The 26,889-nt window shown below is 34.2% G+C and overlaps 1 protein-coding gene and 1 long non-coding RNA gene across 2 annotated transcripts in view; both read left to right on the top strand.

The window, feature by feature from the left end:
- The first annotated feature begins 7,670 nt into the window (after positions 1-7,670).
- On the top strand, positions 7,671-11,999 carry LOC147842659 (uncharacterized). Its single transcript, XR_015498661.2, has 4 exons — positions 7,671-8,803; positions 8,878-9,237; positions 9,594-10,110; positions 10,909-11,999. It is a non-coding gene; the product is annotated as an uncharacterized LOC147842659 (long non-coding RNA).
- A 13,926-nt stretch (positions 12,000-25,925) lies between these two features.
- The window catches only part of ghra (growth hormone receptor a), a 77,589-nt gene continuing 76,625 nt past the window's right edge, over positions 25,926-26,889 (top strand). The window contains exon 1 of the mRNA NM_001083578.1: positions 25,926-26,138. The gene's annotated coding sequence lies outside the window, so the exon portion shown is untranslated. The remainder of the gene's footprint in view (positions 26,139-26,889) is intronic.

The raw sequence follows: 26,889 nt of genomic DNA, 5'->3' as shown, positions 1-26,889 counted from the left end.
ATCACAGTTACGCTGGACAAACCAACTGCATTTAAATGTTTTAACAGACTTGCTAATTCTCAACACCTGTCCAGAGGAGGCTTAAGATACACTAAAAATAAAATAAATACTTATACACAACGTTATAAATCTTTACAATAAATTGCTGTAAGGCAAAAGGAAAAGCGGCATGATCAAAATCACTAATAGTAAGACTATTTGTGCAAACACTGCTGTTCTTGTTTTTAACAACTTTTTAAGAACATTATTTTCTAGTTTTAGGCTTACAGGACAATTATTTCACAATTTGGTTCCCTTAAAAGAGAAAACAGATTGACGGAACAAGACAATCACCATTAGCAGTTGCTTGTGTTACTTTGTGAGAGGTCTGATTCTTACTGATTAGATCAGAAAACAGCAATGATACATGATTATTCAAACATTTAAAAAAAACATTTATTAAAATTAATGAAGCTATCAAACTAAAAAGGTTATATTTGCATAAAACCTCATAATGCCATCACATAGGCTTTAAATCTATCATTTTAAAAGCTTGTTTATATATCAAATCAATAGGTTTTAATGTGGTAAACACTATTATGTTTAAACATGATGGTTTGAGGATGGATAGATGTATTGAGGATGGATTGATTGAGGATGGATGCACTGAATGGATGGATGGATGGATAAATTGAGAACGGATTGTTAATGGATGGGTGGATTAAAGATGATGGATGTATGGATTAAGGATGGGTGGATTGAGGATGGACGATGGATCGAGGATGTATGGATAAATTAGGGATGAATGGATGGATTGAAAATGGATGGATGGATGGAAGGATGAATAGAAGATGGATGGATTGTGAATGGATTGATGGATTCAGGATGATGGATGGATTGAAGATGGATGGATGGATTGAGGATGGGTGGATGGATGGATGGATGGATTGAGGATGGATGGATAAATTAAGAAAGGATTGTTAATGGATGGGTGGATTAAAGATGATGGATGTATGGATTAGGGATGGGTGGATTGAGGATGGACGATGGATCGAGGATGGATGGATAAATTAAGGATGAATAGATGGATTGAAAATAGATGGATGGATGGAAGGAAGGATGGATAGAAGGGGGATGGATTGTGAATGGATGGATGGATTGATTGAGGATGGATGGATGGATGGATGGATAGATTAAGGATGGATGGACTGAATGGATGAATGGATTGTGGATGGATGGATAAATTGAGAACGGATTGTTAATGGATGGGTGGATTAAAGATGATGGATATATGGATTAAGGATGTGTGGATTAAGGATGGACAATGGATCGAGGATGGATGGATAAATTAAGGATGAATGGATGGATTGAAAATGGATGGATGGATGGAAGGATGAATAGAAGATGGATGGATTGTGAATGGATGGATGGATTGAGGATGATGGATGGATTGAAGATGGATGGATGGATTGAGGATGGGTGGATGGAAGGATGGATTGAGGATGGATAGATGGATGGATTCATTAGATTGAGAATGGATGGATGAATGGAGGATGGGTGGATTGAAGATGGATGGATGGATTGAAGATGGCTGGATGGATGGATTGAAGATGGATAGATGGATGGATTCATTAGATTGAGGATGGATGGATGAATGGAGGATGGATGGATTGAAGATGGCTGGATGGATGGATTGAGAATGGATAGATGGATGGATTCATTAGATTGAGGATGGATGGATGAATGGAGGATAGATAGATTGAGGATGGATGGATGGATGGACAGATGGATGGATGGATTGATGGATTGATTGATGAATAGGTTGAGGATGGACTGACGGACGGATGGATGGATGGATAGATTGATGGATTATATAGAAAGATAGACAGACGGATTGACTTTTATAAACAGTGTTAGATTCAGCAATATGTCCTCAATCAAACTAAAAATACACCACCTGAGATTGTAATATTGCATCCAAGTTTGGCTAAAAAGTAATCAAATATCTTCAATCAGACTGAATCTCATCCAAACATGCTGCCGTAAAGTGAACATTATGGCTTTCATTTTGCCTGTTGTATAATGTTTTGTACACACCAGCGAGAGAAATCCAAAAGCACATACAGTAATGACTGAGCGTGTTAAGACAAAGAAAGCATTGCTTTTATATGCTGATTTTCATACAGGTCACTTACATGTGAATCTGCACTTTTGAATACCTGTGGCATGGACTGAAAAACAGAGCTGCTTAGATAAAGAGGTGGGTCACCGACAACGTGACTAACATTTCAGTTCTTATGTTAGGATGTGAGTTGTTTACTCCCATTTTTCCATCATGCACAGTAGGTCAGAGCCTCTGCTCATTACTGTATTTTTCTTCCTCTTTATAGTAATGTATCATATTTTGTTCCACTCTTAGACAGTTTTCCTGTCAGAGCATATAAGGCTGTAGTTTCCTATTTGTGAAAATAATTCATCCTATTTTCTCTTCACATGATCCTTGCGACATCATCCAGCGTTGTTACGGTTACCAGTCCCCGTCAGAAAAGACAAGCAACAGGTCTGAATTTCGTCTGCAGGTCTGGTCTTGTTAGTATGTATTTGTATTCTTACGCCTTCCATCATGAATTATAAAAAGTGTGTACTTTATTTCTGTTCTATAAATATAGCTATATTTCACACATGGCTCCATGTTCCTCTGTTTCTCTTTATACACTTCCATCTCTTGCTGCCAATTAGCATTTAATGTCTTATTTGTATTCCTCAACGTTAAACTCCATTAGTAACATCCCTGCATGGGAAAATATGAGGAAAACATGTTATTTGCATACTATATTAAAGCATTGACAAGGATGCTAATTGTTTTGTTTTTACTCAAGCTACTGAGAATGTCAGTGAGTTCATTAAAACACCTCTTTCGAGTACAAAGGCCTCTTCTTAAACAGGCCCGTAGCCAGCCTGGTGAAAGGGGTGGTTCTTTTATCTCAAAAAGTGGACCTTCTTGCTAATTCATTCATTCATTCATTCATTTTCTTTTTTGCTTAATTCCTTTATTAATCAAGTCGCCACATCAGAACGAACCACCAACTTATCCAGCAGGTGTTTTATGCCGCAAATGCCCTTCCAGCTACAACCCATCACTGGGACATTCACACACACACACACTACAGACAATTTAGCTTACCCAGTTACCTGAACTGCATTTCTTTGGACTGGTGGGAGAAACAGGAACACCCGAAGGAAACCTCCTTGAACACAGGGAGAACATGCAAACTCCACATAGAAATGCCAACTGACACAGCCAAGGCTTGAACCAGTGACCTTCTTGCTGTGAGGCGATTGAGCTACCCACTGTGCCACCGTGACACTATATTATATTATATTATATTATATTATATTATATTATATTATATTATATTATATTATTGTATTGTATTGTATTATTTATTATATCCATATTTATATTTGTTTTATTAAAAACAAGCTTAGATTTGCCCACCTGTCAGGTTTTAGACCATATGGGGCAAAGCATGTGTTTTAGGATATAACTCAGGTTTTTTAGGCACATTTTGCTATTATTATTCATTTATTCGTTTACTGGAAATTAGAACTGAATTTAGAAATAGTTTTGAAACGAATATTTTTCGCTTAACAAACAAAATATTTATTTATAGACTAATTGATGTCTGTGCGTAAAGGTTTCCCTATCCAAGAGCGAAAGTGAAAGTGATCCATTATCTCTGATTCTCACACAGTAAATGCTCTGTTTAACAGTTTTCTGTTAAAAAAACTGTTAAAGAGCCCATATTATGGGTTTTTGAAAATTCCCCTCCATGTAGTTTGTAACACAGCTCTAAGTGAAGTGAAGTATCCAGCTAAGGCTTAAATCTGTTAGTGTACATGTTGATACATCTATAAAAGAGTCGACTCATAGTGCTTCAAACGAGTCGCCTTGATACCGAGTCATTAGGTGTTTCTCCATGACGTACGAACGAAACCAAGTTATTCATGTGCACGCGCAAACCCGGGAGATTTCAAACCTGCGGCCCCGCCCTCTGACATAGAAACCCAGACACACACACACACACACCCACAAACACACACACACACACACACAAACATGCCGGTCGATTGAAGTCACACTGCAGATGGATATATTGAGTCTCTACCCAAAGATGAAACCTCAGCATTATAGCCAAGCAGTTGGAAACTTCTGGAAACTACAGGCTACAAAGAATACTTCATCGGCGTTTGTTAAAGGAAGGATCAGTAAAGAGTAACTTACTGATGGACGTCAGGATGGGTTTCTTCCTCCATTTCTCAAGTGTAAGTACGTGCGATTAAAGTTGCCTCGTTGACTCTAGCTTGCAAATGTATTTAGTTGTGATTTGTTACTTGGACTGTATCAGGTTAACTCGCTTTATTCTCATATCGGGTGCAAAGCCACGTTTAAAACGCGACGCGTGCTGCTTTACGGAGCTCCGTGGAGGAGGATTAGTGTGTGTGTCTGTGTGTGCGTGTGTGTGTGTGTGTGCGTGTGCGCGCGCTGTCATCCGGAGGTGTGTGTGTTTGTGTGTGTGTGTGTGTGTGTGTGTGTGTGTGTGTGTGTGTGTGTGTGCGCGCCTTGTCGTCTGGAGCAGGGTTAAGTGCGTGTGTGTGCAATATGTGTGTGTGTCTGTGAAAAGAGCAGAGTGAGAAGCTAGGAGATCTCTTCAACTGTTTTTGGAGTTTTTGCTCAATAAAATAGTTAGTCGTCTGTATTTTCAAATCCATAGTCTGTATTTACATTGACCCACTGGCAGCTAAAATCCACGCCTTACACTATTGAGCGTGTATGAACTGTGATTACTTTTATATTGCTGATTAGCTGTTTGGCATTTCACTCTCTGACTGAAGGCAGTCGACCAATCGCAACAGACTGTCATTGGTCCAATCAGCGCAGATTAGCTTCGTACTAAGGAGGGGTTTGGGAACAAATGAATCACTGGACGATTCATACAGGAGTCGCTGGGATAATTAGGTAAAAATAAATGCAGATTATAAGACCATGAAAGTGTTTTTTGACCTTGCATGCATATTAAACTGTTGTTGGAGACCCTTACAACCAAGATATGACCCTATTTCATGTATAATATGGGCTCTTTAACTGTTTGCTTGTGAAATGCTCATTTTTTCCACTTAGACTTACTTTGCATCCTGTAAATAGCAAATGCGCTCTTGGCGTGACGCAGCTGACTCTTAAAGGGAATGGGAGATGAGAATGTAATTGGTTTATTCTTAAAACACACCTATAACTCATTAAGAAAATAAACTCAACCCTTTTAGACCATGCGCCGAAGTGCAAGGCAGATTTCCCGTCCTTAAATTAGCAAAAACGCGTCCTGACATGCCCTGAAAGCATTTGCGCCCTGCGTTTTGCGCTTTGCGCATGGACCGTCAAAATAGAGCCCCATATGTGTTAATGTATGGTGTGTATCAACTCCCAGTAGCTCAGTGGTTTGTCACTCAGCTTTTACCCCAGAGACCAGGATTCTATCACAGACCCTGACAGGACTGTATCATGTATATGTATGGAATGTATAGTGTTTCATGTATAGTGTTTCATGTATAGAGCCTATCATGTGTGTTTAAGCATAGAATGTATATGTATAGAGTGTATATGTATGGAATGTATAGCGTTTCATGTATAGATTGTATCATGTGTATGGTGTTTCATGTATAGAGCATATCATGTGTGTATATGTATAGATTGTATTGTGTGTGTATGTATGAAATGTATAGTGTTTCATGTATAGAGCCTATCATGTGTGTATGTGTAAGTATAGATTGTATCATGTGTGTGTATATATGCAATGTATAGTGCTTCATGTATAGAGCCTATCATGTGTGTATATGTATAAATTGTATTGTGTGTGTATATGTATGAAATGTATAGTGTTTCATGTTATAGAGCCTATTATTTGTGTATGTGTAAGTATAGATTGTATCATGTGTGTATATATATGCAATGTATAGTGCTTCATGTATAGAGCCTATCATGTGTGTGTATGTGTAAACTGTATCATGTGTATGGTGTATTATCTATAGGGTGTATGTGTATCAACTCACAGTAATTCAGCTCAGTGGTTTCGTCACTCACCTTTCACACCAGAGACCTAGGTTCTATCCCAGACCCTCACAGGACTGTATCATGTATATGTATAGAGTGTGAATATGTAAGGAATGTATAGTGTTTCATGAATAAAGCCTATCATGTGTGTTAAAGTATGGAGTGTATATGTATATATTGTATCATGTGTATATGTAGGCAATGTATAGTGTTTCAAGTATAGAGCCTATCATGTGTGTTTAATGTATATGTATAGATTGTATCGTGTGTAAATATATAGTGTGTATCAACTCCCAGTAGCTCAGTATGTATGGAATGTATAGTTTCATGTATGGAACCTATCATGTACATGTATAGATTGTATCAGGTGTATATGTATGCAATGTATAGTGTTTCATGTATGGAGCCCATCATGTGTGTTTATGTATGGAATGTATATGTATAGAATGTATATGTATAGAATGTATAGTGTTTCATATATAGAGCCTATCATGTGTGTATATGTATGCATTGTATAGTGTTTCACGTATAAAGCCTATCATGTTTGTTTAAGTCTGCAATGTATATGTATAGATTGTATCATGTGTGTATATGTATGGAATGTATAGTGTTTCAGGTATAGAGCATATAGAGTGTATATGTATGGAATATATATGTATAGATTGTATTGTGTGTTTATGTATGGTGTATTATCTATAGGGTGTATCGTGTATGTGTATCATGTGTGTAAATGTATGGTGTGTAGCAACTCCCAGTAGCTCTGTGGTTTCATCACTCACCTTTCACACCGGAGACCCCGGTTGTATCCCAGACCCTGACAGGACTGTATCATGTATATGTTTAGAGTGTGTATATGTATGGTATGTTAGTGTTTCATGTATTGAGCTTATCATGCGTATAAACGTATAGATTGTATCATCAGTATATGTATGGAATGTATAGTGTTTCATGTATAGAGCCTATCATGTGTGTATATGTATAGATTGTATCGTGTATATGTATGGAATGTTTAGTGTTTCATGTATTAAACCTATCATGTGTGTATTTTTAAGGAATGTATTGTGTTTCATGTATAGAGCCTATCATGTGTGTATATATGTATGGAATGTGTATGTGTAGATTGTATCATGTATATATGTATGCAATGTATAGTGCTTCATGTATAGAGCCTATCATGTGTGTATTATCTATAGGTTGTATCATGTGTGTACATATATGGTTTGTATCATCTCCTAGTAGCTCAGTGGTTTTGTCACTCACCTTTCACTCCAGAGACCCGGGTTCTATCCCAGACAGGACTATATCATATATATGTATAGAGTGTATCAGGTGTATATATATGTATGCAATGTATAGTGTGTCATGTTTAGAGCCTATCATGTGTGTATATGTATAGATTGTATCATATATATGAAATGTATAGTGTTTCATGTACAGAGAATATCATGTGTGTATTTTTATGGAATGTATATTGTTTCATGTATAGAGCCTATCATGTGTGTATATGTATGAAATGTATAAGTAGAGATGGTATCATGTGTATATGTATGCAATGTATAGTGTTTCATGTATAGAGCCTATCATGTGTGTATATGTATAGACTGTATGGTGTATTATCCATAGGGTGTATCATGTGTGTAAATGTGTAGTTTGTATCAACTCCCAGTAGCTCAGTGGTATCGTCGCTCAGTTTGTATCAACTCCCAGTAGCTCAGTGGTATCGTCTCTCACACCAGAGACCCGGGTTCTATCCCAGAACCTAACAGGGCTGTATCATGTATGTGTATAGAGTGTGTATATGTATGCAATGTGTAGATGTGTGTATATGTATAGATTGTATCATGTGTATGCAATGTATAGTGTTTTATGTATAGAGCCTATCGTGTGTATATGTATAGATTGTATCATGTGTAAAAGTATGAAATGTATAGTGTTTCATGTATAGAGCCTATCATGTGTGATTATGTATAGACTGTATCATGTGTCTATGTATGGTGTATTATCTATAGGGTGTATCGTGTGTAAATGTATGGTTTGTATTAACTTCCAGTAGCTTTGACCTTGACAGGACTGTATCATGTATGAGTATAGAGTGTATGTATAGTGTTTCATGTATAGAGCCTATCGTGTGTATATGTATAGATTGTCTCATGTTTATATGTAGGCTATGTAATGTGCTAGAGACTATCATGTGTGTTTAAGTATGGAATGTATATGTATAGATTGTATCATGTGTATATGTAGGCAATGTATAGTGTTTCATGTATAGAGCCAATCATGTTTAAGTATGCAATGTATATATAGAGTGTATATGTATGGAATGTATAGTGTTTCATGTATAAAGCCTTTCACACCAGAGACAGGGGTTCTATCCCATACCCTGACAGGACTGCATTATGTATATGTATAGAGTGTTTATATGTATGGAATGTATAGAGCCTATCATGTGTGTATATGAATGTATATGTATAGAATGTATTATGTGTATATGTATGGAATTGATAGTGTTTCTTGTATAGAGCCTATCATGTGTGTATATGTAGAGAATGTATAAGTATAGATTGTGTATATGTAGGCAATGTAATGTGCTTCATGTATAGAGCCTATCATGTGTGTTTAAGTATGGAATGTATATATATATATAGAGTGTATATGTATGGAATGCATAGTGTTTTATATATAGAGCCTATCATGTGTATATGTATGGAATGTGTTGTGTTTCATGTATAGAGCCTATCATGTGGGTATATGTATAGATTGTATCATGTGTATATGTATGGAATGTATAGTGTTTCATGTACAGAGAATATCATGTGTGTATTTTTATGGAATGTATATTGTTTCATGTATAGAGCCTATCATGTGAGTATATGTATAGACTGTATGGTGTATTATCTATAGGGTGCATCATGTGTGTAAATGTGTAGTTTGTACCAACTCCCAGTAGCTCAGTGGTATCGTCACTCACCTTTCACACCAGAGACCCGGGTTCTATCCCAGAACCTAACAGGACTGTATCATGTATGTGTATAGAGTGTGTATATGTATGCAATGTGTAGATGTGTGTATATATATAGATTGTATCATGTGTATGCAATGTATAGTGTTTCATGTATAGAGCCTGTCGTGTGTGTGTGTATGTATAGATTGTATGGAATGTATAGTGTTTCATGTATAAAGCCTTTCACACCAGAGACAGGGGTTCTATCCCATACCCTGACAGGACTGCATTATGTATATGTATAGAGTGTTTATATGTATGGAATGTATAGAGCCAATTATGTGTGTATATGAATAGAATGTATTAAGTGTATATGTGTGGAATTTATAGTGTTTCTTGTATAGACCCTATCATGTGTGTATATGTATGGAATGTATATGTATAGATTGTGTTTATGTAGGCAATGTAATGTGCTTCATGTATAGAGCCTATCATGTGTGTTTAAGTATGGAATGTATATATATAGAGTGTATATGTATGGAATGCATAGTGTTTTATATATAGAGCCTATCATGTGTATATGTATGGAATGTGTAGTGTTTCATGTATAGAGCCTATCATGTGGGTATATGTATAGATTGTATCATGTGTATATGTATGGAATGTAAAGTGTTTCATGTACAGAGAATATCATGTGTGTATTTTTATGGAATGTATATTGTTTCATGTATAGAGCCTATCATGTGTGTATATGTATGAAATGTATAAGTAGAGATGGTATCATGTGTATATGTATGCAATGTATAGTGTTTCATGTATAGAGCCTATCATGTGTGTATATGTATAGACTGTATGGTGTATTATCTATAGGGTGTATTATGTGTGTAAATGTGTAGTTTGTATCAACTCCCAGTAGCTCAGTGGTATCGTCACTCACCTCTCACACCAGAGACCCGGGTTCTATCCCAGAACCTAACAGGACTGTATCATGTATATGTATAGAGTGTGTATTTGTATGGAATGTGTAGATGTGTGTCTATGTATAGATTGTATCATGTGTATGCAATGTATAGTGTTTCATGTATAGAGCCTATCGTGTGTGTATATGTATAGATTGTATCATGTGTATAAGTATTAAATGTATAGTGTTTCATGTATAGAGCCTATCATGTGTGTATATGTATAGCCTGTTTCATGTGTCTATGTATGGTGTATTATCTATAGGGTGTATCGTGTGTAAATGTGTAGTTTGTATCAACTCCCAGTACCTCAGTGGTATTGTCACTCACCTTTCACACCAGAGACCCAGGTTCTATCCCAGACCTCGACAGGACTGTATATGTATAGAGTGTGTATATTTATGGAATGTATAGTGTTTCATGTATAGAGCCCATCATGTGTGTGTATGTATGGAATGTATAGTGTTTCATGTATAGAGCCTATCATGTGTGCATATGAATAGATTGTATCATGTCTATATGTATACAATGTAATGTGCTTCTATTGTGTGTATATGTATAAATTGTATCATAATATATACCTATCATGTGTGTATATATTTGGAATGTATAGTGTTTCATGTATAGAACCTATCATGTGTGTATATGTATGGAATGTATAGTGTTTCATGTATAGAGCCTATCATGTGTGCATATGTATAGATTGTATCATGTGTATATGTTGGCCATGTATAGAGCCTATCGTGTGTATATGTATGGAATGTATAGTGTTTTATGTATGGAGCCTATCATGTATGTATATGTATAGTTTATTGTATCATCAATGTATAGTGTTGTACAATGTTATTACATCGCTGTTACAATGTTATTACATTGATATCACATTGTTATCAAACAGTAATAATTTTGTTATTACACAGCTATTACATCGTACTTGTACTGTTGTCCTTTTTTACTTTGTTGTCATTACATCATTATTGCAATGTTAATACATCATAATATACTGTTATTAAAATGCTATTACATCAGCACATACTGTTATTACAATGTCATTACAATGTTTTTTCGTCGTTACTACATCGTTATTACAACATTGTTACTACAACATTGTTACTACAACATTGTTACATCGCGATTACATCATAATAATTTTGTTATTAGAGTCTTTACACAGTTATTACATTGTAGTTATACAATGTTAATACATCATAATATACTGTTATCACAATGCTATTATTTTATAATTATACTGTTAATACAATGTCATTACAATGTTTTTACAACGTTAGTACATCGATATTACAATGTTATTACAATGTTAATACATTTTTATTACATTTGTATACAATGTCATGACATAGCAATTATATTGTAATGTCAATGTAATTTTATCCTAAATAAAAGTTTTTAATTACTTATGTACTCTGTATATTTACATATAAATGCAAATATTCTGTAGTTAAAAATGTTTTGTTTGATGTAATTAATACAATAGGAATATAATTACATTGTAATGGCATAGTATTTAAGTTTGTAATTACATGTGTGCTGTGTTTATTTATATATACAACTATAAATAACCAAATACTGTACATGCAATATACAAAGAAATACACTTATAAATAATATCTTGGTTGTAACTACAAAGTAATAAAATAGTAATTACAATGTAACGACACTGTAATTGCACAAAAGATAAAAGTTTGTAATGACGTATTACATCTTAGATGTAAATATAATGTTATAACAATGTATTTACAATGTCATTACCTCCAAAATGAAAGCAATAATTACATGTCGTCACCTTAGAATTATAAGGTTCTAATTGCATTCTAAATGATTTTAAGATGATCAGCTTCAAAGATTTGCATTCCATACAGCAAACATTATGTGCATAACATTTCTCTTTCATACCTAAATGTAATCTAAAAGTTAATTTTTAAAAAATGTTTTAAATTTGCAAACTGGGGTTACAAAAACAGGGCAAATGCAGACAGAACCTTCTAAATCTAAAAAAAAAAAAGAAAAAAAAAGAAGTAATTTCCCGCTTAAAATTATAAGGTTCTATTTGGCAGATTATTAATTGAAGCATTACTTTTCAAGAAATAGAGTTAGTCTGCTTATTAATTTAGTTTAAAAATGATCTTGTGACAATATGTTGATGTTTGAGAAAGTAATTTTTTTTCAATTTTCTCAATGGTTTTGTCTCTCTGTATCATATACATTTATAGAGACTATTATGTGTGTTTAAGTATGGAATGTATATAGAGTGTATTTGTATGGAATGTATAGTGTTTCATGTATAGAGCCTATCATGTGTGTTTAAGTATGAAATGTATATGAATAGAGTGTATATGTATGGAATGTATATGTATAGATTGTATCATGTGTATATGTAGGTGATGTATAGTGTTTCATGTATAGAGCCTATCATGTTTAAGTATGGAATGTATATATAGAGTGTATATGTATGGAATGTAGTGTTTCATGTATAAAGCCTTTCACACCAGAGACCTGGGTTCTATCCCAGACCCTGACAGGACTTTATCATGTATATGTATAGAGTGTGTGTATGTATGGAATGCATAGAACCTATCATGTGTGTATATGTATGGAATGTATATGTATAGAATGTATCATGTGCATATGTATGCAATGAATAGTGTTTCATGTATAGAGCATATCATGTGTGTATATATATGGAATGTATATGTATAGATTGTCTCATGTGTATATGTAGGCTATGTAATGTGCTTCATGTATAGAGATTATCATGTGTGTTTATGTATGGAATGTATATGAATAGAGTGTATTTGTATGGAATGTATATGTATAGATTGTATTATGTGAATATGTAGGCAATGTATAGTGTTTCATGTATAGAGCCTATCATGTTTAAGTATGGAATGTATATATAGAGTGTATATGTATGGAATGTATAGTGTTTCATGTATAAAGCCTTTCACACCAGAGACCGGGGTTCTATCCCAGACCCTGACAGGACTGTATTGTATATGTATATGTATAGAGTGTTTATATGTATGCAATGTATAGAGCCTTATTCTGGAACAATAGGATATATGGTAACTGTTCACAATTTATTAGTGTCTATTATTTAATTCATCTTGTACTATATTAGTTAAATGTTTAGTTTATGTCTAGTGTGTGTCATATTTTTGTTTTTTAAATTGCACATTGGAGTATGGGAGAAACGCAATTTTAGTCTGCTGTGTAATGTACTGTTGCATGGTTTGATTGACAATAAAGTTGACTTGACTTGACTTGACTATCATGTGTGTATATGAATGGAATGTATATGTATAGAATGTATTATGTATATATGTATGGAATTGATAGTGTTTCTTGTATAGAGCCTATCATGTGTGTATATGTATAGACTGTATGGTGTATTGTCTATAGGGTGTATCATGTGTGTAAATGTGTAGTTTGTATCAACTCCCAGTAGCTCAGTGGTATCGTCACTCACCTTTCACACCAGAGACCCGGGTTCTATCCCAGAACCTAACAGGACTTTATCATGTATATGTATAGAGTGTGTATATGTATGCAATGTGTATATGTATAGATTGTATCATGTGTATAAGTATGAAATGTATAGTGTTTCATGTATAGAGCCTATCATGTGTGTATATGTATAGATTGTATCATATGTATGGAATGTATAGTGTTTCATGTACAGAGAATATCATGTGTGTATTTTTATGGAATGTATATTGTTTCATGTATAGAGCCTATCATGTGTGTATATGTATGAAATGTATAAGTAGAGATGGTATCATGTGTATATGTATGCAATGTATAGTGTTTCATGTATAGAGCCTATCATGTGTGTATATGTATAGACTGTATGGTGTATTATCTATAGGGTGTATCATGTGTGTAAATGTATGGTTTGTATCAACTTCCAGTAGCTCAGTGGTATTGTCACTCACCTTTCTCACCAGAGACCCAGGTTCTATCCCAGACCTTGACAGGACTGTATCATGTATATGTATAGAGTGTGTATATGTATGGAATGTATAGTGTTTCATGTATAGAGCCTATTATGTGTGTGTATGTATGGAATGTATATGCATAGATTGTATCATGTCTATATGTATACAATGTAATGTGCTTCTATTGTGTGTATATGTATAAATTGTATCATTGTATATGCCTATCATGTGTGTATATATTTGGAATGTATAGTGTTTCATGTATAGAGCCTATCATGTGTGCATATGTATAGGTTGTACCATGTGTATATGTTGGCCATGTATAGAGCCTATCGTGTGTATATGTATGGAATGTATAGTGTTTTATGTATGGAGCCTATCATGTATGTATATGTATAGATTTTATTGCATCATTAATGTATAGTGTTGTACAATGTTATTACATCGCTGTTACAATGTTATTACATTGATATTACATTGTTATAAAACAGTAATAATTTTGTTATTACACAGCTATTACATCGTAGTTGTACTGTTGTCCTTTTTTACTTTGTTGTCATTACATCATTATTGCAATGTTAATACATCATAATATACTGTTATTACAAGGCTATTGCATCAGCACATACTGTTATTACAATGTCATTACAATGTTTTTACGTCTTTACTACATCGTTATTACAACATTGTTACATCGCGATTACATCATAATAATTTTGTTATTAGACAGTCTTTACACAGTTATTACATTGTAGTTATACAATGGTTATACATCATATCATACTGTTATCACAAGGCTATTAATTTTTTATTATACTGTTAATACAATGTCATTACAATGTTTTTACAACGTTAGTACATCGATATTACAATGTTATTACAATGTTAATACATTTTTATTACATTTGTATACAATGTCAAGACATAGCAATTATATTGTAATGTCAATGTAATTTTATCCTAAATAAAAGTTTGTAAATACTTATGTACTCTGTATATTTACATATAAATATACTGTAGTTAAAAATGTTATGTTTGATGTAATTAATACAATAGGAATATAATTACATTGTAATGGCATAGTATTTAAGTTTGTAATTACATGTCAGCTGTGTTTATTTATGTATACAACTATAAATAACCAAATAATGTACATGCAATATACAAAGAAATACACTTATAAATAATATCTTGATTGTAACTACAAAGTATCGAAATAGTAATTACAATGTAACGACACCGTAATTGCACAAAAGATAAAAGTTTGTAATGACGTATTACATCTTAGATGTAAATATAATGTTATAACAATGTATTTACAATGTCATTACCTCCCAAATGAAAGCAATAATTACATGTCGTCACCTTAGAATTAGGTTCTAATTGCATTCTAAATGATTTTAAGATGATGAGCTTCAAAGATTTGCATTCCATAAAGCAAACATTATGTGCATAACAGTTCTCTTTCATACCTAAATGTAATCTAAAAGTTAACTTTTAAAAAATGATTTAAATTTGCAAACTGGGGTTACAAAAACAGGGCAAATGCAGACAGAACCTTCTAAATCTAAAAAAAAAAAAAAAAAAAGAAGTAATTTCCCGCTTAAAATTATAAGGTTCTATTTGGCAGATTATTAATTGAAGCATTACTTTTCAAGAAATAGAGTTAGTCTGCTTATTAATTTAGTTTAAAAATGATCTTGTGACAATATGTTGATGTTTGAGAAAGTAAAATTTTTTTCAATTTTCTCAATGGTTTCGTCTCTCTGTATCATATACATGTAAAGAGACTATCATGTGTGTTTAAGTATGGAATGTATATAGAGTGTATTTGTATGGAATGTATAGTGTTTCATGTATAGAGCCTATCATGTGTGTTTAAGTATGAAATGTATATGAATAGAGTGTATATGTATGGAATGTATATGTATAGATTGTATCATGTGTATATGTAGGTGATGTATAGTGTTTCATGTATAGAGCCTATCATGTTTAAGTATGGAATGTATATATAGAGTGTATATGTATGGAATGTATAGTGTTTCATGTATAAAGCCTTTCACACCAGAGACCTGGGTTCTATCCCAGACCCTGACAGGACTTTATCATGTATATGTATAGAGTGTGTGTATGTATGGAATGCATAGAACCTATCATGTGTGTATATGTATGGAATGTATATGTATAGAATGTATCATGTGCATATGTATGCAATGAATAGTGTTTCATGTATAGAGCATATCATGTGTGTATATATATGGAATGTATATGTATAGATTGTCTCATGTGTATATGTAAGCTATGTAATGTGCTTCATGTATAGAGACTATCATGTGTGTTTAAGTATGGAATGTATATATAGAGTGTATATGTATGGAATGTATATTGTTTCATGTATAAAGCCTTTCACACCAGAGACAGGGGTTCTATCCCATACCCTGACAGGACTGCATTATGTATATGTATAGAGTGTTTATATGTATGGAATGTATAGAGCCTATCATGTGTGTATATGAATGTATATGTATAGAATGTATTATGTGTATATGTGTGGAATTTATAGTGTTTCTTGTATAGACCCTATCATGTGTGTATATGTATGGAATGTATATGTATAGATTGTGTTTATGTAGGCAATGTAATGTGCTTCATGTACAGAGCCTATCATGTGTGTTTAAGTATGGAATGTATATATATAGAGTGTATATGTATGGAATGCATAGTGTTTTATATATAGAGCCTATCATGTGTATATGTATGGAATGTGTAGTGTTTCATGTATAGAGCCTATCATGTGGGTATATGTATAGATTGTATCATGTGTATATGTATGGAATGTATAGTGTTTCATGTACAGAGAATATCATGTGTGTATTTTTATGGAATGTATATTGTTTCATGTATAGAGCCTATCATGTGTGTATATGTATGAAATGTATAAGTAGAGATGGTATCATGTGTATATGTATGCAATGTATAGTGTTTCATGTATAGAGCCTATCATGTGTGTATATGTATAGACTGTATGGTTTATTATCTATAGGGTGTATCATGTGTGTAAATGTGTAGCTTGTATCAACTCCCAGTAGCTCAGTGGTATCGTCACTCACCTTTCACACCAGAGACCCGGGTTCTATCCCAGAACCTAACAGGACTGTATCATGTATATGTATAGAGTGTGTATATGTGTGTAGATGTGTGTCTATGTATAGATTGTTTTATGTGTATGCAATGTATAGTGTTTCATGTATAGAGCCTATCGTGTGTATATGTATAGATTGTATCATGTGTCTATGTATGGTGTATTATCTATAGGGTGTATCGTGTGTAAATGTGTAGTTTGTATCAACTCCCAGTACCTCAGTGGTATTGTCACTCACCTTTCACACCAGAGACCCAGGTTCTATCCCAGACCTTGACAGGACTGTATCATGTATATGTATAGAGTGTGTATATGTATGGAATTTATAGTGTTTCATGTATAGAGCCTATCATGTGTGTGTATGTATGGAATGTATAGTGTTTCATGTATAGAGCCTATCATGTGTGCATATGTATAGATTGTATCATGTGTATATGTTGGCAATGTATAGAGCCTATCGTGTGTATATAAATGGAATGTATAGTGTTTTATGTATGGAGCCTATCATGTATGTATATGTTTAGAGTTTATTGTATCATCAATGTATAGTGTTGTACAATGTTATTACATCGCTGTTACAATGTTATTACATTGATATTACATTGTTATCAAACAGTAATAATTTTGTTATTACACAGCTATTACATCGTACTTGTACTGTTGTCCTTTTTTACTTTGTTGTCATTACATCATTATTGCAATGTTAATACATCATAATATACTGTTATTACAATGCTATTACATCAGCACATACTGTTATTACAATGTCATTACAATGTTTTTACGTCGTTACTACATCGTTATTACAACATTGTTACATCGCGATTACATCATAATAATTTTGTTATTAGAGTCTTTACACAGTTATTACATTGTAGTTATACAATGTTAATACATCATAATATACTGTTATCACAATGCTATTAATTTATAATAATACTGTTAATACAATGTCATTACAATGTTTTTACAACGTTAGTACATCGATATTACAATGTTATTACAATGTTAATACATTTTTATTACATTTGTATACAATGTCATGACATAGCAATTATATTGTAATGTCAATGTAATTTTATCCTAAATAAAAGTTTGTAATTACTTATGTACTCTGTATATTTACATATAAATGCAAATATTCTGTAGTTAAAAATGTTTTGTTTGATGTAATTAATACAATAGGAATATAATTACATTGTAATGGCATAGTATTTAAGTTTGTAATTACATGTGTGCTGTGTTTATTTATATATACAACTATAAATAACCAAATACTGTACATGCAATATACAAAGAAATACACTTATAAATAATATCTTGTTTGTAACTACAAAGTAATAAAATAGTAATTACAATGTAACGACACTGTAATTGCACAAAAGATAAAAGTTTGTAACGACGTATTACATCTTAGATGTAAATATAATGTTATAACAATGTGTTCGATTAGAGCAGGAGCTAAACTGTGCAGGACACCGGCCCTCCAAGACCAAGTTTGCCCACCCCTGAGCTAGAGTGTGACTTTGTAGATTAAACCTATTTTGTTTTTTAAATAAAAAGTCTTCAAATGTAAACAACTTATAAAAACATCACATAATTAAGTTTTCATTTAATAATAATATGTGAATAACTAAATTTTAACAAAAATGTCAAGAACAACCATATAATTCTAGGGTGATGATATCTCAATAAAAAAATAGCTCTCTGTTTTTGCTGTTGTAAAATCTGAGTAGGATGTTTTTGACCTCTTATTTTCCTGTCTTATTTAGACCTGCTGCCGAATCTACCTCTACTATCTGTCTGTTTATTTCTTTATATGTGATAAATAATTTCCATCCATACTCCTTCAATTTTCTAGACTTATCTCAAGCCTTGGCAAATTATTAAGAAAGCACCAATGTAGACTTCTTACAATTGTTTTACAGTATTTGTACAAAAATACAAAACGCTAAAGTATTTTGATACAGAATATTGAGCCATTTTCATCAACCCTATCAAATACAAATTACAAAATAAATACTGCCCATCCCTGGATACAAACCCTCTCAGTAAGAGAAGTTGACCATTCCTGATTTGTGATTTCAAGAAAAGTTTACTTCAACAACATCACCAACTATATTAAGTCCCCCAAAATGGTTACTTGTCCACAATGACAAGTGAAAAACAGGATACTGCAGAGAATCTATTAAAAGTCAATTAGTTTAAAAAAAAAAAAAAAGTCTGTATTTTACTGTTCGCTAAGTCACAACCAAAAACTGCCACAGTCTAATGACTTAACAGTGGGAGGTCTGTCAAGCTTTCTAGCAAAGGAAACAAGCCAAAGCATTGTGCATATGGATTGTGCAAATCTGATACCCGGTATCCTAAAAGTTTGGACGGGGTGGTGAAATGTTTTTCCCTTTCCGAAACCTAAAACCCAAGGGGGAGAAATGCCAGGCGTGAATCAAGCAGTGTGGGAGACCATAATCTCTGCACAATCCAGTGATATTCCATCTGTTTCACGCTAGGAATATTTAGATCAACAGAGCAAAACTGAGATATGATCACAAACTGATAATTGTGAGCACTTTTGATCCATATTCTGCATCCGCCACTTATTTAAAGCCACCGTGTCCCTGTCAGAGCCTGTCGTGGCAATTTCAAATGAAGAGACTCTTACTGATCAAGAGACAAACTCTTATAAGGTTTACTTCAAAAAAGATTTTATTTTTTGCAAAGAATAGGTCGGGCAATCAAACAGAAACACCTGTTGCTGCAAAGTGCAACCCACAGGCTAGCCAAACACCAGGTTTTATCTTATTGCCCCTGCTTCAAGGCCCACTTCGTCACAGTTGACACCCAGTTCACTTTAGAGCATTAGATTATAAAGCCAGGATTTATACTTATTAAATGCATAATGTTTAAAAGTAGATGAAAACCCTCTGAATGACCTTACTTGTAATATTTGTATTTGTATCATCTTTAGGAAGGCATTTGTTTCTTAATATATGATATTTCTAGTAAGAAAGATAAGGTTGAAAGAAATCAATGTTTTAGTAATAATTAAAATGAAATTATCCACTACAAGCTCTAATTGGCGATGTTTACATCGCCATTTTTAATATTTACATATTTACATCCTCTCCAATTTAGTAAGTAGTGAAGGCGTTATAGCGTTTGAGTGTCTGCTTATATATGTCAGGCATTTTGCTTAGATTAATATTTGCTGGTATGGAAAATCTATCCATTCACTTCTGTTTATAGTTTGACCTTGCACACTTTAATTTTTTTATGTTTTAAAAGAAAATATGGCATATTCTCAATAATATTTGTAAAGGACACATAGGGCCTATATATGTCATTTACATATATTTCAGTTATTAAAGAAAACAAGTGCATGTTTTTACCAAAATTAATATTGAATTTTTTTCTAATGTGTGTGCCTGTAAAACAATATAATTTTCTGTTTCTGTGTGGAGTTTGCATGTTCTCCCTGTGGGTTTCCTCCGGGTGCTCCAGTTTCCCCCACAGTCCAAAGACATGCAGTATGGGTAAATTGGGTAGGCAAAACTGTCCGTAGTGTATGAGTGTAAATGAGTGTGTGTGATGTTTCCCAGAGGTAAGGCTACTGGAAGGGCATCCGCTGCATAAAAAACGCACTGGATAAATTGGCAGATTAACAAAGGGACTAAACCGAAAAGAAAATGAATGAATGTATAAATGTAAAACAAATGACTAATGCATAAATACTGTAATAGACGTGCCAGGCACAAAAGCTTGACAGGTGTAACAACAGTAGCTAGGAGGGCGGGGTTTAGCAAAGGGTCAGTTAATCTCTTCTGTAGATTTAGGTTCAGTTTGAACTGTTAAAGTGTTACTTCAGCTAAAAATAAAATTCTGTTTAGGGGTATAACAGATCATAATTGATCCTTGATTCGTACAGATTGATTTAGATCACACGTGACCTGTGGATTAATAATTTTTTTTTACTTACTAGGTTAATTTGAAATTTGTAACAAATGTAGAGTGATCTCCTCTTACGACATTCAAATCACATCTATGTAAGTATTTAGGCTTTTCTGTAAAATATAATGATGATGGAAAAAGTTATGGTGGGTTATTCGGGATGTGGTGGATTTCTTATTTTATTAAAGGTTTTTTCTGTTACTACTTGTTTGGACTGCAATAATGCATTCAGTGTCAGCTGCATTATTAATCATTAAAAGATTAATATGTCAGCAAAATTGTTGCAAACAATGTATATGTGTTGAATTTAAGCAAAATATTAATCAATAATGTATTAAATTTAAAAAGCTGACACAAAGCATGGCTCGAAACGTTGCACGCTTTGTGTCAGCTTTTTTAATTTAATAAATTTGTATTTATGTAGCTTTAGTGTTGCCGCCTTTGATGAATATTTAATTTGCACCTTTTGCTTTTTTTGGCTGAGCACCCAGTTAAGAGGGATATGCGTGCTTTTGTACGGTTTTTCATTGAATTTAAGCAAAGAAGTTAAATTTAGTAGCATTCAACCTAACTGCTTGATGGAAAAAAAAAATTGTAAATCCAAGGAATCATCTTTGAATCATTTTTTTTTTTTTGGAGTATGAGGGAGTTCCCTGGATTTTATCTAAAATAATAACTTATTTTGTGTTTCAAAGATGAATGAAGGTTTTAAGAGATTAAAACGACATGTGGGCGAGTAAGTAATAGCATAATTAAAGATTGTGGGTAACCTAATCCTTTAATTGCCCAATTAAGCTTACATCAGCTCATCTAAAATGTCTTAAAACAGATTTCTAGGTCAAAAAAATGTGCATTTGAATTATATTGGATACCTAAAAACAGGTGATCTGTTTAATGTGGATGAAAGCCACGTTCTGTCTTTATTCCTGTCCAATAACCTGATATTTACTGTCATTTCAATTACATGCAACTTATACAAATGCTGTTATCTTAATGCCCCAGGGAACTTAAAACAAGTGCTGCATCCGACAAGCCGACAGGCAGCACAACAGCCTTCTAATCCAATTGAGGCCCAGCTAGTGACACTGGGGTAAACACACATTAGCTTAGTTTGACACCCACAAAGTGAATTAGGCTTTATTTGGAAGCAGAAAAGGCCACGCTTCACAAGAAAAACTAGGTTTTTAGAGGCATTTCTGTCCATGCTATACTCTGTTAGATATTTGTTCTGCAGCTAAATATGTGATGTAGCTAAACATCTGAACAACTAGCACAAAACAATGGTTATAACAGTGTGGTTGGAAAAGTTACAATAGATAATATCTGAAGACTCTGACCCAAAGATGACATGTGAAGCACATCAGTGAGAAACAAATAGGGCAAAGAAACAACCTGCCATGAAGAGAGAATTTGGAGATTCAGCGTCTTGTCCAAAAGCTTTGTCCACATGCCACATTCGTTTAATGTGAAGTTGCCGTTTCTTTTTGTCTACCCACATTCACTGAGGCACTATATAGGGAGCAAAGAATGGGCCCCTTTCAGTGGACCTCTCCTAAAATCTGATCAAAATTCACCCCAGGGCTGTCTCACCTCACATGTTATGGCTTATTTTTCGAAGATTGATATAAAAATCCTCAAAATATTATATATTTAGGACACCCCTGGGTTTGAAGCCTAAGATACAGCTTCTTCCGTATTAAAACTTGTACTCATTTACTTCATATTAAACAGACAGGGATTAGTAGAAAGGTGCAGTTTGTGGATTGTATAATATTTCACCTTGTATGGTGAAACAAAATGAAAGTTTTTGAGACGCTCTGAGGATGTCAAACTTGATTCAAACATTTGAGTTTTTTAAGTCCTGTTTGATGTCAAACTAATCTCTATCCAAGCCAAATTCAGTCCAAATGTTGAAGGCGCGATAAACTATGACCGAATGTTATGATGAGGTAATTGTGCAGGCAAATATTTATGATGGTTTGGATTCTGTTCTTTCCTCTGCAAACTAGAGAAAGAGGAAAATGTAAATATTCACAGCCCTGCACAAATATTATAGTGTGCTCTTCCTGCTAAATTACTGTCATTACTTTCATGCTGGCGGGCGCATTGTTTTCTAGATAATGTTAGACAAAGAACTGATAACTCTCAAACTTACATGATTTCACACAAAGTAAGATTTCACATCACATTAAATTTACAAATTATTTTTTTTTGCACATTAAGAATACTAAAGTGTCTATTTCAATGTTTCAGATAACTTCTGTGAAATAATAACAAAAACACCAAAAATAAAAAATACATAAATAAACATAACTGACTAAAAAACATATTTTATTTTGGCTTGAAAGGCACCTATTTTACCCATTATTCAAGATTTAAGATAAGCCTTTTAATTATGTCTCCAGAATGTGTCTGTAAAGTATCAGCTCAAAACAACCATTAGATTATTTATTATACCTTACAGAATATTGGATTTTCTGCTCTGAACACAATGTAGCTGTTTTTGTGGCCTGTGCCTTTAATGCTAGCTCTCCCTGCCCACCGTTCCACATTCCTGTCAGAGTGTGCCTCAATCTCCGTCTCAGCTGCATCAGAAAAACAGCACAGTGACAAACATGAAGGAAGCGGACCTCACATAACGTTTGAGAGAAATAATACAATAAGAACTTTCCCAATTATTATTTGATGTATTTGTTGAGGAGTTGCAACAGTGAGTCACACGCTATGTCGTTACAAAGTTCATGCATTGTCAATCAAATTGGTGGGTGGGGCAAGAAGGTCGCTGGTTCGAGTCACGACTGGACCAGTAGGCATTTTAGTGTGGAGTTTGCATGTTCTGTTTGCGTGGGGTTTCCCTACAGTCTAAAGTCATGAGGTACAGGTGAAGTGAATAAATTAAAATTGTGCATATAGTGTATGAGTGTGTGTAAATGAGAGTGTATGGGTGTTTCCCAGTAATGGGTTGCAGCTGTAAGTGGTGTGAAAAATATGCTGAAATAGTTGGCAGTTCAGGGACAATGCAAGGGCACAGATGCAGTGGCGCAGTAAGTAGTCCTATCACCTCAAAGCAAGAAGGTCGCTTGGTTGCTGGTTTGAGCCACGGCTCAGTTTGCTTTTTCGTGGCTTTTGCGTGGGTTTCCTCTGGGTGCTCCAGTTTCCCCCACAGTCTAAGACATGTGGTACAGATGAATTGGGTATAGGCTAAATTAGGCCCGTTTTTTGATAAAGGGACTAAGCTGACAAGAAAATGAATTAATAAATGAGTTGGCGGTTCATTCCACTGTGGCGACCTCTGAAATAGAAACTAAGCTCAAGGAAAATGAATTATGTTTCCTGTTTTAATTTTGCATTTTACTTTTTTTTTTCAACTATTATTATACTTGTATTTGACAAATGCATTTTCTTTGGCCAAACATTAATAAGGTTGATATTTTTGTCTGTATTTCTTGAATGCAGTCTTTTTTATTTTATTTTATTTCTTTTTTTTAAGAAAATAGGTCAAACGTGTGATTTTTAAGCTGGTGACAGCCAGGTGACAGCTTTCCCAGCAAACACAACGTTACTCTGTTCAAACATGGGGGTATATTTTAGAAACCAAATAAGAACAATCTGACATTTTTATGACTTCTGATACAAACCTTTCCAAAAAAAAAAAAATAATAAATAAATAAAAATTTAGGGATGCTCTTCATCAACCGAAAGGAATTATTTTTGTGCAAAGAATACTCCTGGCTAAGCAACAGAGAACATTCTAGGAATGTTCTAGAAATCAAAAATTATAACTATGGTTTGTATATTTATTCTTAAGCATGTGACCAAACACTGTCCAGCTAAATGTCCAAAGAGAGCAGGCAATGTCATCTCAACATAATAAAAGATTAATTGATTTGAGCAAAAACCTAGTTAAAAGCAGTTCTATCTCTCGTAAAAAAAAAAAAAACAAGAAAAAAACAAGAGTCAGTCCCTGTAAAATGCTAAAAACCAGAACCAGCTCTTAAACAAAATGTTGCAAACTAACAGAGTGAGTGCTGACATTTAAAACATCAAAAGCAAAGCGTCTGTGAGCGCTATATTGACTCTGCTAAACTAACTCTGGTTGTAGGGGGGTAAATAACGACAGAATTACATATTTTGTAAAATAACGAATCCCTTTCACTCAACTCTGACTTTTATGTTAATTAATTCTTCAACAGATGTCTACAAAATAATCAGATAATCAGTTGAGAAAACTTAACTTAGGGACCATGCATAATTGTTAAAATTCACAACTTTATTACAAGAATAGGCAAAGTGCAGTTTTTATTTAATTATTTTTGCTTCTAGTTTTAACTAACCTTATTTTTAGAATAAGACTGCGCAAAAGGTGGGACTTATTTGCACTATTCAGCTGTGGTTTCTCTATTAAGATCTTGTATGCTTTGGCTAAACTTTAGCTAACTTGTAGCTCGTGAGTCATAGACGTTAAGACAAACTGACAATATTTGCCTTCGGTCTTTTGGACAATTGCTGTAAATCTGAGCAGGGGTAGTTTAGTCTTTTGTTCATCATCACCACTCACCTCCACACTATAGAGACGACTGAATGAATTTACATCAGCCACTGTGTGTGCTCGAGCAAGAGACCCCCAAAGACCCCTCCTCTGCACGTGCCTGGTGTTTTGGATGTAAAACGCGCTCGTGGGAGACCGCTACGTTTCTCAGCTCGCGCCACGACTCGAATATCTGTCGACAGGGGGCGCGAGCCAGTGACACTGCCCGAGTCCAGCGAACTGTGAATCTGTGGACTTGAAATACACTACGCAGTCAACGTGAGACCCTTCAGGATCCGCGCTGTACCCCCCGCTCCCTCCTGACAAATCCCTGTCAACACTTTTCCGCGCGTTCAACCTGAAATCCCTGCGACGCTTTCCGCAGTTTTTGCTGAACAAAATGTTCGGGTGATCAGTTGAGAGACAACTGACCACGCTTTCACACGGGTTTTTTTTTAAAGGGGGAGAATATCGAGAGACCCACGACACGCACGACTGTTGATCCGGATGAAGCTACTGCTGAAAAAGTGAAAACTTGCCACAGATTTCACTCAAGGACAACTTCTCCGAGGCTGAGTGAGTTTATCTGTCTGTTTTATCAAGTGCTTGTATGGTTTGAATTCATAATTCTGTGTTTGGGTGTTTTAGTTGAGCTACACGTTGGTTTAAAGGGGTGTGCAGAGCTCTCGTGGAGCACAGGGCGGTCAACAGTTTGCGAAATCTTGCATTTTTTCCGACCTTCATGTGCAATTTAGAAGTCTTTTGACAATTAGTGGTCTTGTTCGTGCTCATTTTGTGCTGTTCTGCCGTCTAAACTTTGTTCTAGGTGAGTGGAAATAAGGCAGAAATGTAGTTTACGCTCGTCCCCAGTGTGTTTATAAGGGGCCTCAGATGGCTTATCGGCTGCGAAAAGTGTTTGAAAATATTTATTACCCTCGTTAAACCAAGGCCAGGGTAGCAAGTTAAACAGAGCGGGAATTAATGGACACATTTGCTGTTTATTCCTGTTATGAATCTGTGTGGCTGCTGGATTTGTGCGCAGGGTTTCTGTCATGCAGGTGGTTTCTGCAGGTTTGACACATCTCTGCAACACATTGGGGTGTAAATCTGTGTGCTTGTTTTTTATGTTTAATAAGATGTATTGAGCTATTTGATAACAAGAAAATTAAGGTAAACATTTAAATGCATGTGTAGTTTGACCTTTATTTTAGTAAACAATAGTCTACATGTAATATATTAGTATTTCACATTATTGGGGTGATTAGTCTCTTAAAACTCAAATTTCTAAAAGTGTAATAATAAAATGTATATTTTCCTAATGGAAATA

The sequence above is a fragment of the Danio rerio genome, chromosome 8 (genome assembly GCF_052040795.2).
Source record: "Danio rerio strain M-AB ecotype USA chromosome 8, GRCz13ab, whole genome shotgun sequence".
Lineage (NCBI taxonomy): Eukaryota > Metazoa > Chordata > Actinopteri > Cypriniformes > Danionidae > Danio > Danio rerio.
This window is presented reverse-complemented; position numbering and strand designations above follow the sequence as displayed.